The sequence below is a fragment of the Marmota monax genome, unplaced genomic scaffold, assembly GCF_021218885.2.
Source record: "Marmota monax isolate L192 unplaced genomic scaffold, Marmota_monax_Labrador192_F-V1.1 WCK01_AAM20220418_F8-fsc00008, whole genome shotgun sequence".
NCBI classification, from domain to species: domain Eukaryota; kingdom Metazoa; phylum Chordata; class Mammalia; order Rodentia; family Sciuridae; genus Marmota; species Marmota monax.
In genome coordinates this window covers 1860228-1877876 of record NW_026694432.1, presented here as the reverse complement: position 1 = coordinate 1877876, position 17649 = coordinate 1860228, and the positions used below count along the sequence as shown (strand labels likewise).

At 42.1% G+C, this 17649-nt stretch overlaps 1 protein-coding gene and 1 pseudogene across 1 annotated transcript in view; one reads left to right on the top strand and one right to left on the bottom strand.

The window, feature by feature from the left end:
- Window positions 1–17649, bottom strand: part of Agbl4 (AGBL carboxypeptidase 4) — a 1469059-nt gene that overhangs the window by 261653 nt on the left and 1189757 nt on the right. The gene's annotated exons all lie outside the window — the stretch shown is intronic.
- Window positions 5662–9718, top strand: LOC124075294 (hsp90 co-chaperone Cdc37-like; annotated as a pseudogene).

Here is a 17649-nt window from a genome sequence, read left to right as displayed (position 1 = left end):
TGTCTTATTTATTTCCCACAGTAAACCTCCAAGATAGGTATTACCACTCTTGGTTTGCAGTCAACTAAATCAAAGTCCTGAACTGAGATGTTAAGATATTTCCCAAGGCCAAGTGGTTTATAAAGGGACTGTCAGATCTCATTTTCATGGCCATAGAAAGTCAGGTGTAAATTTCACTCATGAGGCATGGACAGAGGAGAGTCCCAAGGGGAAGTAGGCATAAGCCTGTGTTTTTGCCAATGGAAGAGTAGAAAAGAGAAAACCAAACTTTGTTCAGAAAGGCTGAGATCACAACTGGGAAGATGTGTTGGGTGTCATAACTAGTGGATGAAGCATGAAAGGAAAATTGAGAGTGTGAGGTGAAACTGGTAATCAGCGGAGGCAATAAACAAAAGAGCATGGGATTCAGGAAGAGGCTGCTGTCAGCACATCAAGATAAAGGCCAAGCCCTGGATGAATGAATGAATGTGCCAGAGCTGGTCAGCCATGGTCAGGCACTTTCCCTCCCCAGATCTGTAGAAGGTATTAATAATACCTAGACCATAGGGGTGAGGTGAGGACTAAATTGGGGCTGCACAAAAAGCTCTTTCAATAATGTTTAGAGCATGGCTGGTGCTCAATAAATGCATCTAGAGAAGAATATCAGATGTGTGTTTTGGAAGACATGATTCCAGAAACAGAAATGGAGGTATTATATTTATTCTTTTGAGGTTGGGTCCCAGCTTTAGCTTAGACGATGAAGGATTATTGGGGAGGACTCCTTACAAGACTTTGTTCACATGAAGATCCTTGGAGGACAAAATTAGCACAAAGGGATTATGCCCTAGCCATACTTTAGGGAAGGAGGAGAATGGTAGTGGGATGTCTAATCTTGAGGTAGTTTCCTAGACCAGTTCTACGGACTCATTTTTGAGCACCAGGGAAAGAGAGGCTGCAGATAGAAGTCACTTTTCAAAGGATCACAATGCTGTGAATACAGAGTGAGGGAGATGAACACTTTTCCCATTTCTAGATTGAAAGGGGTACGGGTTTGGCTGCTGTGTTATTTCTTATTCTGGCAGCTGGGCATAATAAACAGGCAGAGCACTTGGCTAGATCATAGGATTTCTCCCAGTGGACCTAGGGAGCCCTGAGTACAGTGTGGCAGTCTCAAATGTCAGAAGTAAGAACCCTCATAGGAGGGGCTGAGCAAGAAAGAAGCAATGTGGTACATACTCTGTGGAAATTTATCTCATCCTCTGTGAGAGAACCTGTCATGCCACTTGGAGACTTCAAGAAATAACTGAGCAAGTGTTATGGTTCGGAGGTGAGGTGTCTCCCAAAAGCTCATGTGTGAGACAATTCATGAAGATTTAGAGGAGAAATTATTGTGTTATGACAGCCTTAACTCAATCAGTGAGTTAATCCCCTGATAGAGATTAATTGAGTGGCAACTGAAGGCAGGTAGGATGTGGCTGGAGGAGCTGGGTCCCTGTGGCTGTGCCTTTGGGGTATATATTTGGAAAGTAGAGTCTCTCTCTTTCTCTGCTTTCTGATTATCATGTGAGCGGCTTTCCTCCACCACTTTACTGCCATGATGTTCAGCTTCACCTCAAGTTCCCCTTTCAGAGACAGTGTGGAGTAAGGAAATAGAATAGGCCTTGATGCTAGATGACTTTGGGGTATAATCCCAGTTCTGCTATTTGTTGGTTATGTAACTTCAGTCAATGGAGGAGTGGAGCCAGCTGCCTATAGACTGAGACCTCTGAAACCGTGAGCCCCCAAATAAACTTTTCCTCCTCTACAGTTGTTCTGGTTTGGTCTCTTAGTCAGAGCAGCAAGAAAGCTGACTAAAACAGCAAGACTTTGAAGGAAGCCAGAGTCCTGCATTAGCAGGTAGGAGCACAAGGCAGCAAATCACAATTGATTATTGTACATGAGACCCATTTGTGCCCACATACTGGGGTAGCCTGGGGAAGCCTCGTTATAGCTCTGCTTATACTCCATATCACTTCCCAGGGCCTACATAATATCTGAAGATAGGTATTCTTACACTTTTTACATGTTTCTTCCCTTACCTCTGACATCCTATTGGTCAGGAATACTTCTTTTTTCATCTTTTCAAATATTTCTCAAATTCATTTTCTCCCTGCTTCTTGGACTTTATTCTGGGTGGGGAACAGGGGAGTTCACTTCTTAATCGATGGAGGGTGGTAAAAAAGCTAATTTATGCCTGTTAATACGTTAAATATATAAACCATAAGAATCTATAGAACATAGACTTTTATGGTCTGATTTTAACCATACATCTGAAGATTCCTCCAAATTCTGTTAAAGAAAGAATGAATGCATGCATGAACTCAACAAACATTTTTTTTTTTTTTTTTTTTTTTTTTAGAATTCTGTCATGCTTGATGCTGGTCACTGGGGACTCATGGTTGCTGTCCTTGAGGTGTTTGTGGTCTGGTGAGACAAGTATACAATAGATGGCCATGCAGTGAGTAGTCTTCACTACCAACAATAGACAAATTGAAAGAACAACACAAATAATTTCTGTAAAATGTCTTGCCTAGACCATCTGTTAGATGATTTCTTTTCCTTCCTCTTCCCTAGAAGAGGTATCTGATTGATAGTGCTCAGGAGAAGGAATACTTTTCAGGTTCCCCTTTCAGAGACAGTGTGGAGTAAGGAAAAAGCACAGGTCTTGATGCTAGATGATCTTGGGGTATAATCCCAGTTCTACTATTTGTTGGTTGTGTAACTTCAGTCAAATCACTTCACCTCTCTAGCCTTGATGTATTCATGTGTTCAAAAGGGGATAATTTGTGCATAGTGTATAGAATAATCCTGGGTACATATAGCTACTGAGTTAATATCAGTAATATAAGTTTTTTTTTTCCATACTGGGTATTGAACTCAGGGCCTCATGCTTGCTAGGCAAGTTCTATACCCCTGAGCTACAGCTTCAGAATTTTACTTATTTATTTATTTTTTTAAATTTTGAGACAGGGTGTCACTAAGTTTCCCAGACTGGTCTCAAACTTCCTTTCCTCCTGCCTCAACCACTGGAGTAGCTTGGATTAAAGCAGCTACCACATAGCTTGGAAACTATTTTTATTTTTATTTTCCAAAATTTCAGCTTTGGAAAATTTATTAGTATGCAACCAATAAATGAACTTTATTTACTTGTGATGAGCTACTGAAATTTTGGAATTATCTGTTCCAAAAGCCTGGTCCAGCCAATACTGACTAATACAAAGGGCAGAGACGTGGCCTCCCTATCCACTTGAGGCAATCAGTCCAGTGCTACTCACTCAGTTCATTTTATTTGTTTCTCTTTTAAATTCCAATTCTCTAATTTGACCTTTGGAGGATGCTAGTTGGTATAAAGCCCAGGTTTCTCCACATGCTGTTTGTTTGCTGAGCTTGGGTCCAGTCCCCTCATATGGAACAGGACAACAATGCTTGTAACTGATCCTGCATGGAGGCCTCTCCTCCCTCCCCATTCCCCAGTCCCAGTTCTCTGGAAAGTATCAGGAATAAACCAGAGCACATGTGGCAGGAGCTTTCTTTCTGGCTGTGTCGCCAACAGATGGGATACAATAGGTGACCCTTCAGAGCTCTGATCCTCAGCAGTTTGGGGTGGAGAAAGTGAGGTGGATGCTAGACGAGGAAAAACTCAAATTCTTCAGGCCAATTCACATGTGCCATGGGGTCCAAGGTCTGGGAGACACTTTTATGACCACTAGACATTGGCATACAACTTTTTTTTTTTTCTCCAGTTCCTCACACATCCTAGACAAGTATTTTGCCATGGGTTGCACCCCTAACCCCTTGTATACAACTTTTGTGGGGGCAGATTTGGAAAGAGAGTTGCCCCAAGTTGCACCGCCCTCTTGTGATAAAACCATGACCTCAGATTCAGGTCTCCTGAATCCCAGTTTGGCGCCCTCTCTGTGTTCTTGCACAGCTTTGTAGCTTCCTAATTTTTGATTCTACCAAATTCAAATATTCTGGTCTATCCTTGTACATGATCTGATCCTTTCTCTACCTTTCTAGATTTATTTCAAACTCAACTTGGACAACTTGTACCAGTTCTTCCTGCTCTTGAAAATTTGATCTAGTTTTTTTTTTTTCTTAACCTCCCTTAAATTCCATTCTTCTCTGATTTCTGTTCTGATATCTTTGGTTCCTAGTTAAGATAATCTTCATAATTCTTCCCTCTCCTGACAACTTTGGTTTCTAGTTTAGGTTCAGCCTTCTCCTTGAGAGTTCCTTTGAGGGACTTATCTTGTGTTAAGGGAACATTATATTGTGTCCCATGGGACATTTGGAGTACAGGTGGGATCTGAATTTATAGATTCCTTCTAGAGAGGTTAATACAGCAATGTGCAGAGAAGGTCCATCTGATCATGGCTCACAGGCATTAAGAGAGGAGATGAAATATAAGGAGTCCTTTGGCAACATCTTACACAGGGATTGGGTAACTGTTGGAGATAACTTGGAAGCCCAGGCAGAAAGGCAAACTCAGAAAGGTCTATTTGGAAGCCAGGGCAGCATGGTCAAAGAAAATGAAAGGAGACAACCATTTAGGTCAACACAGATAATAAGTGTGAACCTTTTTGTGTGGACCCTGTGATGGGTGGTGAATTGCCTTTGGGGGCATCAAAAAGGACAGATGTTTCCAGGGGATGAGTCAGAGCAGAATTTGTCCGGTGACAGCTACAAAACTGGAGTCAGAAAACAGGTCTTAAAACAGTAGAAATATGTGCTAGACTAGGAGAAAGAGGGTAAGTATGGTTTTTAAATGAATAGAAATTTCAGTGGTTATGGGTCAGGAAGATCTGAAATAGGCAGCACATTAGGACCTTGATCTTAATTTATAATAGAAACTCTGGATCAGATGTTCTTATTTTTTTTCTCCTTCCTGGGTTATACTGTACTGGAGTGAACAAATTCAATAATTTCTTAATTTATTAATTCATCAAATCTTCCTGTTCTGCCAGATCCTTGGATAAACACTGGGGAAATAGAGATGAATTAGACACATTTCTGGCCTTTAAAGATTCTTGGGCAGAAACATTCATTCAAGCAAATACAAATGCTGTAAGAGATTGATACCAAGGGTGCTAAGGAAGTACAGAAGAATCTCCTAACCTAGACTGGAGGCAGAGTGAGGTATGAAGAAGAAAGAATGGATCAGGGAAGGTTTCTAAAAGAAGATAATGTCTGCTGAAGGAGAAAAAGAAATAGATATGTAAAGAAGAGATAGTGTCAGATTGTTTTAGAAAGACACAGGCAAGCTTGGGAGATGAACTGGCTTGAAAACAAAGTATGAGCAGAACTCAGGAAAGAGAAAATCAAGCTGGTTGTTCTAGAGGTACAGACTAACAAGTGTATGCATCAGGGAGTTCTGGACTCTTGACTGAGGTTTAAGAGAAGAGGGAAAAGATTATAGGCGCCAAGGAGGAGGCTGGCCTCATCTGAAGGAAGCCTAAGCTCAATGATAGTAGCTCCATATGTTATCTTCACCAGATCCACAACCTGGCTCCAGAGCTCTCTGCACTAGGGTTTGGGCTCAAAGTTCCACCTATGAATAAGGTTTTGCTTTGCTTCTCATGGGTCAGGCTTTGTGTGTTTACTGCTTTTGAAGCCTCTGTGGGAAGGGATCACAAACTGGTCATGGAGCAGAAGCAAGTGAGGTAGATCCCAGCACTAGAGTTACTAACCTTCCTTGTGTGGACTCTTTTGATATTTTTCCTCTGGCTTTGATGGGGACATTTTGGGCAGTTTGATCTTGAAGTCAAGGCTCAGGCTAGGGAACTGGGGAAACAGAAGGCTTAGGAACTGTATTGTTTCTAGACCATTTGAGCTTCACTAGCTTGGGATAAAAGAAATCTGGTTTTAGTTCAGTTCAGGTCTATGGCATTCCACACTGGGATTTGGAGCCAAAGTCCTAGCTAATAATGATAACTTACTTCTCCTCTTTTGTGAACATATTTGCCTCAGGGAGCTTCCAGGGAGAATTGGCTGGGATGAGGTTAAATTTAGGTATTTTTTGAGTCCAGACCTCCTGGCACCATTTGCTTGCTAACATGTACATTGAATAACGGCTTGATTTCCCCATCACTGGCTCTGCCTGTCAGCTATTTTGGTTGGGACTCCAGGTGCTATTTTAATGATAATGATAATTTTTGGAACAGCCAGGCAGAGTACTTGACCTCTTATTCAATCTCATTTTTCTCTTTCCTTCTTTCTTCTGCCATTGAACAGAACTGTGAGTTGGAATAATGGAGAGTCAACCAGCGTGGGTAAATTATCAAGATAATGACAATAATGGTCATTTGTAGAGCACTGTGGCACACTATGGAGAACACTGACAGGAGTCAGATGGAACTAATTTTGAATCTGTGCTTAGATTACCAGCTGAGTGGATTTCAACAAGTCACTTCACTCTCAGTTTCCTCATCTATAAAAAAGGGACAATAATTCCTTCCAGATAGGACCTTTGAGAGAAGTAAATTTTATTTACTTACTCAAGGGTTGAGTCCATGATATATCAATTCTTATATCCTTAGAACCTATAGAGCATCTGGCACACAGTCATTGGCCAGGAAATGACAGCGATTAGTAATATTTATTTGAGAAAGAATATATTCTGAACATTCAGCTAGATCAAGAAATAAAAAGAAAAAAAGATTATCTTGTTCTTCACTGTATGGATATAGAAATCAGAGACACAGATGGGTTAAGAGTTCAAGGAAGTTCTAATTACAACGCTAATGTTATTTGCTGTTAATCATCTGCCTGTTGCTATCAACTCGGCTCAGAGTCAGATATGCTTTCTTTCTGAAAGCAAATCCTGGTTTTCTAAAACATCTTTAATGTAATTAATATATTTCATTACCTTTGTTCTGGCATCAGCTGCTCAAACTAAATAAAACATGGAAAGATTTTATCCACTCATTGAGGAGCTGCAGTGTTTGGTGTGTGTGTGTGTGTGTGTGTGTATGGGGAGAGGAAGAGAGGGAGAGGGAGAGAAGACAGAAATGTGGCCAGTTCTGTTGATTTGTGGAATTTGCCCCCTGGGTTACAGATAAATGCTTTTGTTAGGTTAGTAGTGGTTGAGTGATGAGAAGGTTGTGTGTAAATTGGGAGAAGGAGGCAACTTTGAAATAGTTGCACTGACACTCTTTGGATGGACAGGCAAGATCTGAAGTGTCTTGATCAGATCCAAGACGATCCTTTGTGGCTGAACAGCCAGATTTTCCTCTGTAAAGTCAACCTAAAAAGAAGCTCACAGAGATGCCTATGAAGGGCATTTGTGGGAATGAGATTAGGATTAAATGTCTGTTGTATGAGGTATAATTAGAGGCAGAAGTAATTTTTAACCAGATGGTCACTCAGGCAAGAAAGTGATCATGCATCTAAAGAAAGGAAGAAAACTCCCTCCCTCCTTGCTGGTCCATAACTCTAGTGGATTAGTCCATTTCCCTAGTGGATTATGAGACCTGGTCTCTTCAATTAATAGCTTTCAAGCTCAGCACCTGGAAACTTTTGCAAGAGTCTTGAAAGAGGCTTCTTCATGCAAGCATTCTTGCCTGAACAAATATTTGGGTGCCAATTAATCTTAGATTAATTCTGCCCATACAGTGCACACAATATAGTGAAGAAAAAAGATATTATAATACAATAAGGGGATGGAAGCAGAAGGGGTGGGGCTCTGTAGCCCAAATCTCCAGCACTGCTGTGGCCTCTGCTACCAGAGCTAGAACAGGCTGGGCCGGCTAGACAAGATAGTGGACTACAGTGTATGGGACCACATCGAAATGTCTGACAATGAGGATGAGAAGCACCCCAACATTGACTTGGCCAACCTCTTCTGCTGGTGGCACCAAGCCCAGGTGGAACACATGGAGCAGTTCCAGAAGGAGAAGGAGGAGCTGGACAGGGGTTGCCACGATTGCAGGCACAGGGTGGCCAAGTGCCAATGGAACCTGAATGAGCTGGAGGTGGCTGAATGTGACCAGGTGGAGTTGGAGTGACTGCAGATTAAGTCACAGCAACTCCTCAAGGAGGAGCAGAGCTGGGAGCAGAGGCTGTAGGAGAGGCGCAAGAAGGAAAAGAGCATGCCCTGGAATGTGGACATGCTCAGCAAAGATGGCTTCAGCAAGAGCATGGTCAAGACCAAGCCTGAGAAGGCAGAGGAGGATTTGAAAGAAGTGAGGAAGCAGAAACACAAAACCTTTGTGGCGAAGTACGAGAAACAGATCAAGTACTTTGGCATGCTCTGCCGCTGGGAAGACAGCTAGCAATACTCATCAGACAATGTCCACTTGGTTTGTGAGCAGACAGCCACTACTTGGTTATCTGGTGCACTGACCTAGAGATGGAGGAAAAGTGTACACTGATGGAGTAGGTGGCTCACCAGAACATTGTCCTGCAGTTTATCCTGGAGCTAGCCAAGAGTCTGAAGGTGGACCCCCATGCCTGCTTCAGACAGTCATTCACTAAGATTAAGATGGCTGACTGCTAGTATATGGAGGGCTTTAATGAAGAGATGAAGGGTTTCAAGGAGCGCCTGTAGGGTGGTACCAAGCTGCTCATTGAGAAGACCATGAAGGATGAGGCAGAAGAGCACAAGCCTGGTGGCCTGGACCTCATAGAGGTCTATGAGTCCTTCCCTGAGGAACTTCAAAAGAGATTTGAAATGAAGGATGTGCAGATGCTCCAAGATTCCATCAGCAAGATGGTCCCTACTGATGAGAAGTACCACATGCAGTGTTGCATGGACTCTGGCCTCTTGGTCCCTAACTACAAATCCAGTGAGGCCAAGGATGGGGAAGGGCCAGGCCTGGGGACCAATTGCTGGAAGTTCCCAAGCCGGGTGATAAGAAAGATGTCAGTGCGTGACCCACCCCAGGCAATGTTACCCCTTCCCCACCACCTGCCTGCAGGCCTGTATGTTCCCCTTTACACACAAAAAAATAGATACTATGTCTCCAGCCACTGGCTTCCTCTACTTTTGCTGGTCCCCAGGATCCCAGGGGTCTGCCTCACCTTCCTCTTTCATTGCCCTGTTCCCCAGTGCTAATCCGAGTCTCTGCTTTGAGTCAAGGGCTTCCCTGCCTGCAGCATCCCCAAAACTGTCAACATTATGCCAAAGGCCCAGGGGTCTAGGGAGTGGCAGAGGTCACCAGACCTGCCCTCCACTGGGCAGAGGGGTCCCCAGTCAAGGGGGTCTAAGTCTTCTGTTTGGTAAATAGCAATGTTCTTCCAATAAAGGATTTCAGATGATGATGATGATGATGATGTGTGTGTGTGTGTGTGTATAATATGATGCATGCTATTATGGAGGTTTGTGCAAACCACTGTGAGAGCACAGATGTGCATATGTTTGGGGAAGGAGGGACCAGGGGATGACCTCACAGGGGGTCAGGATACATAGGCATTAAGCAGACCAACAAACGTTATGGAAGTCATTCAAGGCTGAGGGACTAACGTGAAAAATCCTGGAAATGAGAACCTGGACTATTCTAGGAGGTGCATGATACTTGAATAGAAGTTGTGGCAATGGGGAAGAAATGAGATTAGAGAGTGTTTGTCTAAGTTTTTATGACAGCTAGAGACTAGTGGCCCTCTCCCAAGGAGACATTGTTGAATGCTACTAATTCCTGCCCCTAGGGATCCCTAATGACCAGGGTAGTATTCAGTTAAGTTAATGAATCCCCTGTCCACTTAAAAGGGAACTAATTTGACTTGACTGGCCTCTATAATTAAATGAGATTGTGGATGCAAAGAACTTAACATACTCCAGTCACTCCATGGTGTCAAAAGACCCAGTTTATTACCTTACTTTGCCATCTAGGCTATCAGAATGAACTTGGAAAGTAATTCAACTACTCTAAACTTTGATTTCTTTTTGTCTCAAATAGGTATGATTCTGGAGAAGATTCAAGAAAATAATTTTCTATCATTCCATGTGTAAATTGAGACATGCTGCCTAAGTGAAAGGGTATATTAGTATTAATCCCATGGCTCTTTGAACCCCTATTCCATGTATGCATGTGTCTGGATCAAGTTGCTCCCTTCCCATGCTAGTGATCTTGGGTTCTCCCAATAGCTTTGGTTGCAAGAATCCCAGCCTAGCCATATAGGGTGATGGCTAGGCTATGCCTACCTATCCAGAGCTAAATCCCACAGTAGCTAGAAGGCTGTAAGTCCAGCCTGATGCTGATTGGACCACAAAAGGAAGAAAGAGCACAGGATGCAGGGCCAACCTCAATCCATGCCCCCTCCTAATACGTGCTTATATGTATTTGCAAAGGTACGTGAGAGATGCAGATTCCATGAGTAGAGGCTATATGGTCAGCAGGCAAAAGACTAAGATATCCCTGTCTATTCAGAACCTTGTTGACTTATTAAACACCTGAGGGTCTGTAGCCAGACTAGGAACATTTCCAGGATTATGTCAAATTCATATTTGAGTGACAAATTTGGAAAGGCCACCATCCTCTTTCAGAAGTAAACGATTTCACCAGCTCCATCTTCCAGCTGTGCAAATTGGTTAATTACAGAGGCTGTAATTTGCAATCAGTATTATCTCCTTGGCATCTACTTCTCCGAAGCCAAATATTTATGGCCACATTTGAAAAGGGGCACATTGTCTTAATTAGGAGCCATACATGGAACACTGGGCTAAGTGACTCTCAGGGCGCTGATGTATTTTTGCTTTTTTGGTCTGGAAGATTTGGGGGAGAATACACAGGCAGATGCTAGATCAATGCCCTGATTTTCACAAGATAAAAACAACCACAGGCACTGATCCCAAGAAACAAATCCTAAACACAGAGAAGTGTTTTTATGCACAAAGATTCCTGTCATAGAACTTTTTATTATGATGAAGTAATATTCACTTAAATGTTCAACAAAGAAGGAGTGAATAAGTTACCATTTACATTTTTGCTCAATGAAATATTATCCAGTCATTAAATAATGGCTATAAAAATGACATTAATATGAAAAATTCTTATATTGTACCATTAAGAGAAAAATAATAAAAACATGATTAGATAGGTATTCAACACCTTTAAAATATGCATCAAAGAAGCTCACAAGGAAATATATTAGTTTGATTGGTTTGGTAATGGTGGTAGTCTTTAAGGTAGTATTTTTCCTGTATTTTTCTGTCTGTTTTCTTTCTTCCTTCCTTTTTCTCCCTCCCTCCCTCCCTCCCTCCCTTTCTCTTTCTTTCTTCTTTATGATGCTGGGGATTGAACCCCAGGGTTTTGTGTATGCTAGGCAAGTTCTACCACTTTGCTATACCCCCATCCCTTCCTATATTTCTCTTGAATAAATATGTATAAATTTTATAATTAAAGAAACATTTTAAAACATAAGCAGGGGAAATATTTGGTTGTACTGAAACTACTAAGTCACTCCAGTCAATCCTGGAGTGAGGAAGGGGACTTACATTATGAAAATATATTTTCATTTGGTCAGGAGACAAGTGTTAAGGATTTGTCCTATGGAGGGCTCACTACAGAGTGCTTGTCTTTGTCTTCAAGGTTTCATCAAATATTGGGGAAGGGCAGCTCCCCTGTTGTGGGGAAGAGGTCGGTATAGAGTGTTAAGGGAGCAGGAGGGCCAGCTCCTAGACCAATCTGGGCTGTCAGTGAGGGCTTCCTGGAGGTGGTAACATTCAAAATAGATTTCCAAAGATAAGAAAGCAGAGAAACAGAAAGCATTATGGAAAAAGAAAACAGGAGGACAAGATAATTAAATGTGAAAGAACCTGCCACGTTTGGGGAATAACCAGTACTCATTGTAGGTAAAATGCTAGATGTCTGGAGATGAGTGAGAGAAGGAGTCCTTAGATCACATGCTGAAGGGCTTTGAATGCCAGTCTACAGCAGCCCTTCTCTGTCTGAGAAAGGCTGAAGAAGTTGTTTTTTTCCCCCCTAAGGACAATAAAGGAGCCATTGAGCATGTTAAGTAGAGGTAGGAGGTGGTTAGAGCTATGTGCTGAGTTATGGACTCAGGGATGGACTTGGGGGATAGATTCATTGGTAGAGACTTAAGGTAAAGAAACCAATTTCAGGACTAATGCAGTCATTCTGGTGAAAGATCCATACTGTGAAGCATGGAATGCCAGACTCAACAAAAGTGCCTAAGCATTCTTTAGTCCAGTGCCTCCTCCTCCTCCAAGTTCCCAAAGAGAGAGTGCAGTGATTTCTAGAACCTCAAGGTACTTTGAGCTCCTTCCACATTTTTAATGGGCATTAGCGCACCTGCAATGGTCTTTATGTTCTCTTTCAAGTATTCTCATCTGCCGGTTGCTTCACTTACACTCACACACATCCAGTGACACCCCTAAGAAAGCTGCTGGGAACTGTGTTCTTGAGTCAAGAGGTTCTTCTACTAGGACCAAATAGGTCTCCTATTAACTCCACTCTATAATTGCAGTTCTCCCTCACGAAGACACAACCATTCTGCCACCCAGGCACGAGCTATATGTTTTTGTGCTGATGGCCCTTTTCAGTCTCCCTAATAACCCTTTGAAGTATGTGCAATTATGAAAAACAAATATAAGAAGCTAGGTGGATTTTCTCTTCCATCCTCAATTCTTCTGACTCCAGTGGGCTATAGTTCTGAGTAACTTCTGGGCCCCAGGAGCTTCCTTAGAAAACACTCCAAATTAAATTCTGGGGACCTGAACTGAAACCTAAGTTCTCCAGAAAACTAAAACTGCTATGAAGTGCAGAGGGACCACAACCTCTTGTGATGATTTTATGTATCAACTTGACTGGACTACAGGGTCTCCCAACATTCAGTAGAACATTATTCTTAGTGTTTCTGTGAGGATGTTTTTGGATGAATCTAACATGTGAATTGATTTACTGAATAAAGCAGATTGTCGTCCATAATGTGAGTGAGCCTTATCCAATCAGTTGAAGAAGATCTGAATAGAACAAACTGCTAAATAAGAGGAAATTATTTTCTGAATAGGAGAATTCCTCTTGTCTGACTATCTTTGAACTGGGGCATTGATATTTTTTTTTTCCTGTTTTCACACTCAAACTGAAACATTGGGTTTTTCTGATCTTAAGCTTGTAATCTTCAGGCTGGAACCACAACACTGGCTCTTCTGATTCTCTGGTCTTGGGACTCAGATAAGAACTCTAGCCTCAGCACTCCTGGAACCTCAGCTTACCAACTGCAGAACTTGGACTTGTCAGTCTCCATAATTGCTAAAGCCAGTTCTTTATCAAAAATATGTTTTTATACATGCGCGCGCGCGCACACACACACACACACACACACACCCTATTGGTTCTTTTCTCTAGAGAAGGCTGACTAACATCCCTTCCTTGTTCTTATACCTAGACTTCTCAGAATACAGCCTGTAATCATATTCTCCTTTTCCATATTGCCTCATTGGAACCAGAGCTGACATAATATGACATAGCTGGGATACAAATTTAGGTGTGGTGGCCCCAGCTCAGGGCCTATTCACCACACCAAAGCACACCAGGAACATCTGAGAGGAAAAGACTTCCCTTATTGCCTGTTCCAGCTCTTCTGACATTGGACCTTCCCAGATTCTCGAGGGGCAAAGGCTTGGTTTCCGAATATATCTAACTATTCATTGCATGGTTATTCATTAATAAAACAAAGATTTTCTTCTTTTTATTAGTGTATTTTTCAGTAGGCACAGTCAGGAACCAAGCCCTAAGAAGCAATTTTGTTTTCCCATCACCATCTATCACCTCTGGTTTCCTGTGTTATGCCTAATGCTGCTCAGTGGGCTGGAACATGGTGCCAAATAATTAACCAACAATCCCTGCTAGGTTAGCCAACCCTACCTGGAGATGAACACACATGCCAAGGTTGAATAGACTCCAGCCCCAGGGCAAGGGTGAGCAGGGGCAGTCTGAGGACTCTGGTGGTTCCAAGGTGCAGGTCCCCTATTACCTTCCAGGATTCTCTCCTCCTCTCCCAAGTCCTCTGCTTTGATTGCACCTCTGCTTTCTTGTCTGTCTAACAAGTTCCTACTTTTCCTTCAAAACCCAGTTCCAATGTCTTCTGGTCTAGGCAGAGCTTCCTGCTCTCTCCCTGGTGCTTACAAAACACCTGTACACTTTTCAACCTGAACATGACCATCATCTTGTGTTTCTTCACTTCTCTTTGACTCCCTTTGGATTTTTTCCAGGTCAAGAATGAAATCTGATACTTCTATTTCTCAGTGATCAACACAAACCACTGAATATAACAGGCATTGAAGCATGTAAAATGCATGAATGAATAACTGAATGAGTGAACAAGTCATTAATAATTTTGATTTTATTTTTATTTCATTTCTGAATCAAGACACCATTGCTAGGTCTTAGTTTTAGCACCCGTAGAATGGGTATATCTGCTCATCAGAATTGTTACTAGAAATATATGAGAGAAAGAGGATGGTGGAACAGAATGGCTATGATTGTGGTATGAGTATAAGAGAAAGAGAAAAAGAAAAACAGAGAGACCGAGACAGTCATCAGTTTAGTTAGTTACCTTCTCCCAAGATGTGTAGCAAGAGTGAGGCAAGAGCCATATGTTTCTTTGAGTTCTTATCCTCCCCTCCCTTCCTTCCTTCTTCCTGCCGTCTTATTTTTACTAAAGTATTTTAAGGATTATTAGGTTTTTACACCTAATATATGCTATGTACTGAGGATACAATGAAAGGAAAGCCACACCCATACTTTGCTTTTATGGAGCTCACAATGGGGGAGTCAGGTATAAGATGACAATCACAATCCATGCCAAGAGCTTGGGGTCCAGGAAATATGGGAGCTGAGTGAGCATGGAGGAAGAGAAGCTGCCACAGTCCATGTGGTCAGAGCAGACTTCTTTCACGAAGACTTAGTTTCCCCTAAATAGGGGTCAGTTAACTAAAGACTATTCTAGGCACAGAAATAGATATGTTGGGAAGAGTAAAGATGAGAGAGAATGGAGGATATTTACCAGTTGAGTGCAGAGCACTGGGGCGAGGGGAGCAGATGGTGGTTGGGTAAATGTTAAAACACAAGGCTGGAGGGGTAAACCGGGCTCTATTAGCCATCAGGAGGTGTTAGCTTTACACTCAGGGTGTTGGGGGAGGAGGATACCTGGAGGAGTAACGTGCCCAGATTTGCTTCCCACAGGATCAAAATAGGAACCCAATGAAAGATGAAGGGCTCTGGACTTGCCATCCTTGGGATAAAAGCAAATGTCCAGAAAGGCCTGGAGAAAAGATGACCTGGAGGTAGACCAGGTTACCATCCTCCAAGCTGAGGGGCTGCTAGGGGAATGGAAGGATATGTGATCCAGGGAGCATTGCCAGGATCGGCGCGTGACACTAGCTGTCCTGATCTCTCAGCTCTGTCATCTACTACCTGTGTAAACCTGGCAAGCACTTAACCTCACTGAGCCTCAGTTTCTCCCTTGTTGAAATCTGAACTGTGAGACTGACTTCAACACGTTGCTGTAGGAATTTATGTGAACCTGTATATCACATGCCCTGCACATGTTTGGCACCTGGGAGATGCTCATGTTAGGCCCCTTAGGACTCTGAACATGAATTCTGAGTTGGAGTGAGAAGCATGTTGGCAGGAGGAGCAAGGAGGGAGGAGGGAAACAAGAATAATTTCAGCTTTGAACACAAACACAATTCCGTTCATTTCCTATTTTGGGAATTGTTGAGGAGGCCAGGAGGAAAGGAAGGATTCCCATTTTAGCGCAACCCGCCTTCTCACTGAGGCTGTGACTTCCAATAGTCCAACTAGCTTCTTCAATCAGCTTTTGAGAAGATTCAGTCCCTGGACTGGACTGAGGAGAATTAGGATTTTACTTCAAAGGTCAATTTAAATGTATTGCCTCAGAAAAGTCCTCCCTGATCTGCAGCCTACCTAGGAACTTGGGATACAGTATCTCAATTGCACTACTTATTTTTTCTTTACCCTAACTGTAGTTTGTTCTTATATATTTGTGTGCATGTTTAATGTTTTCTCCCTCCACATGAAGGCAGAGGTGTTTTATGATGTTCCCTATTGCAACCCCAAAGTTTAGAGTAGTGCTTGACACAGAGTAGGAACTTTATTCACTGACTAACTTAATACATGAGTGCATGAGTAATGAATAAGTAGGAACTGGAGGGGAAGGGAATTTTCAGCAGAAGAAATTGCATGAGCAAAGGCACAGATGCAGCAAAATGTAGCATCTCTATGAGAATTAAGGAAAAAGTTCAGTACATGTAAGAAATAAAGACGGAATGATCTTTTGGGGGCAATCTGTGCAGGTCCCTCATTGTGGACAGGTCCCTCTTGTGGACACTGAAATTGACACTGAAGAGGCTTAAAGCATGAATGTCCCTGTGCTAGAAGACTTAGAAGGGGAAAAATGGAGAGGCATCCTTCCTGCTTCTACTCTCAGTGGCTTGTCCCTTTGCCTATTCAGGACCTTCATTTTAGATCTCAGAGTCCTTCTTCCTTTTCCAATCACTGCCCACATTCAATCTGACTGAGATGTTCTCTTATGAAACATTGTTTTACTGGGTTTAATCCCCCAAATTCAAGGAACAACTCCTTTATTAAAATTCCCATTTATTACTTAAACAACCCTTCTCTCCACAATCAAAACCTTGGTTGCTTCAGAGAATCAGAGTTCCAGGCCAGGTAGGAACCTTGGCTACTACCATATGCCTCAGTCTCTCCTCTATAAAACAGGTTTGATGATGATTTATTTGTCCTCTTAGGGTTGGTAGAAGAATTGAACAAGATAAAGAATGTACCAACAATAAAAAAATTTAAAAAAAAAGAATGTGATGGAGTTGCTGAATTATTTGGCATTGCCAAGGCCATGTACCATGAAGTATTGTAGCTGGTGCTCTGGGCCAAATCATTGGCATATATTAACAAAACATATATCTGAATTCCAGTCCTACTCTACCATCCCAACGTTCTGTATCTGAAATCAACCAAAAGCAGGCTGATAGTAGGAGAGATAAGTGTCATTCAGTGAGACTTCAGAGTCTAAAAATCAGATGAACTGGATCAGAAATTTCTAGAAAGTAACCTCCTGGCTCAATAAAGATGATATCAAGCAGGATGAGACTAGAAATTTGGTGTAATAAATCTCTATATATAGTAGACTGAGTAAAGGTCTAGAGAGGAGAAAAATAATTTACAACTCAAGCTTTGTCAAGTTCCTCTAAATTAAGTGTTGCCATGACTTACTGCCAAGCTTGCTGTTGGAGCCCAATCTTCTGAACCTAAAAGGCTCTGCAAATGCTGAGACTTTCTGACTAAAGGAGGCCCTCAAGGAGTTGGTTCCAATGTCCTTCTGACCTTCATCTTCTCCTATATCACTTCATGCTCTCTTTTATCCCCAAACTCCAGAGTATAGACATACTGCACTATTTTCCAGTCCCGAATACATTCTTTAACCCCCATGCTGTTCTCACTGCCTTAATGTTATTTCCTCCTTTTCTAACAGAGTTTTGCCGTCCTAGAAAAGCCTGGTCAACTGCCATATTTTCTCTGAAATTTGACTTGATTTCTTAAGGCAAAATGAATCTCTATTATCTTATTGCCTCCACAGATTTTTACTGCATTGTACTTTTATTCAGTAAAAAGTCCATTGTATTCAAAT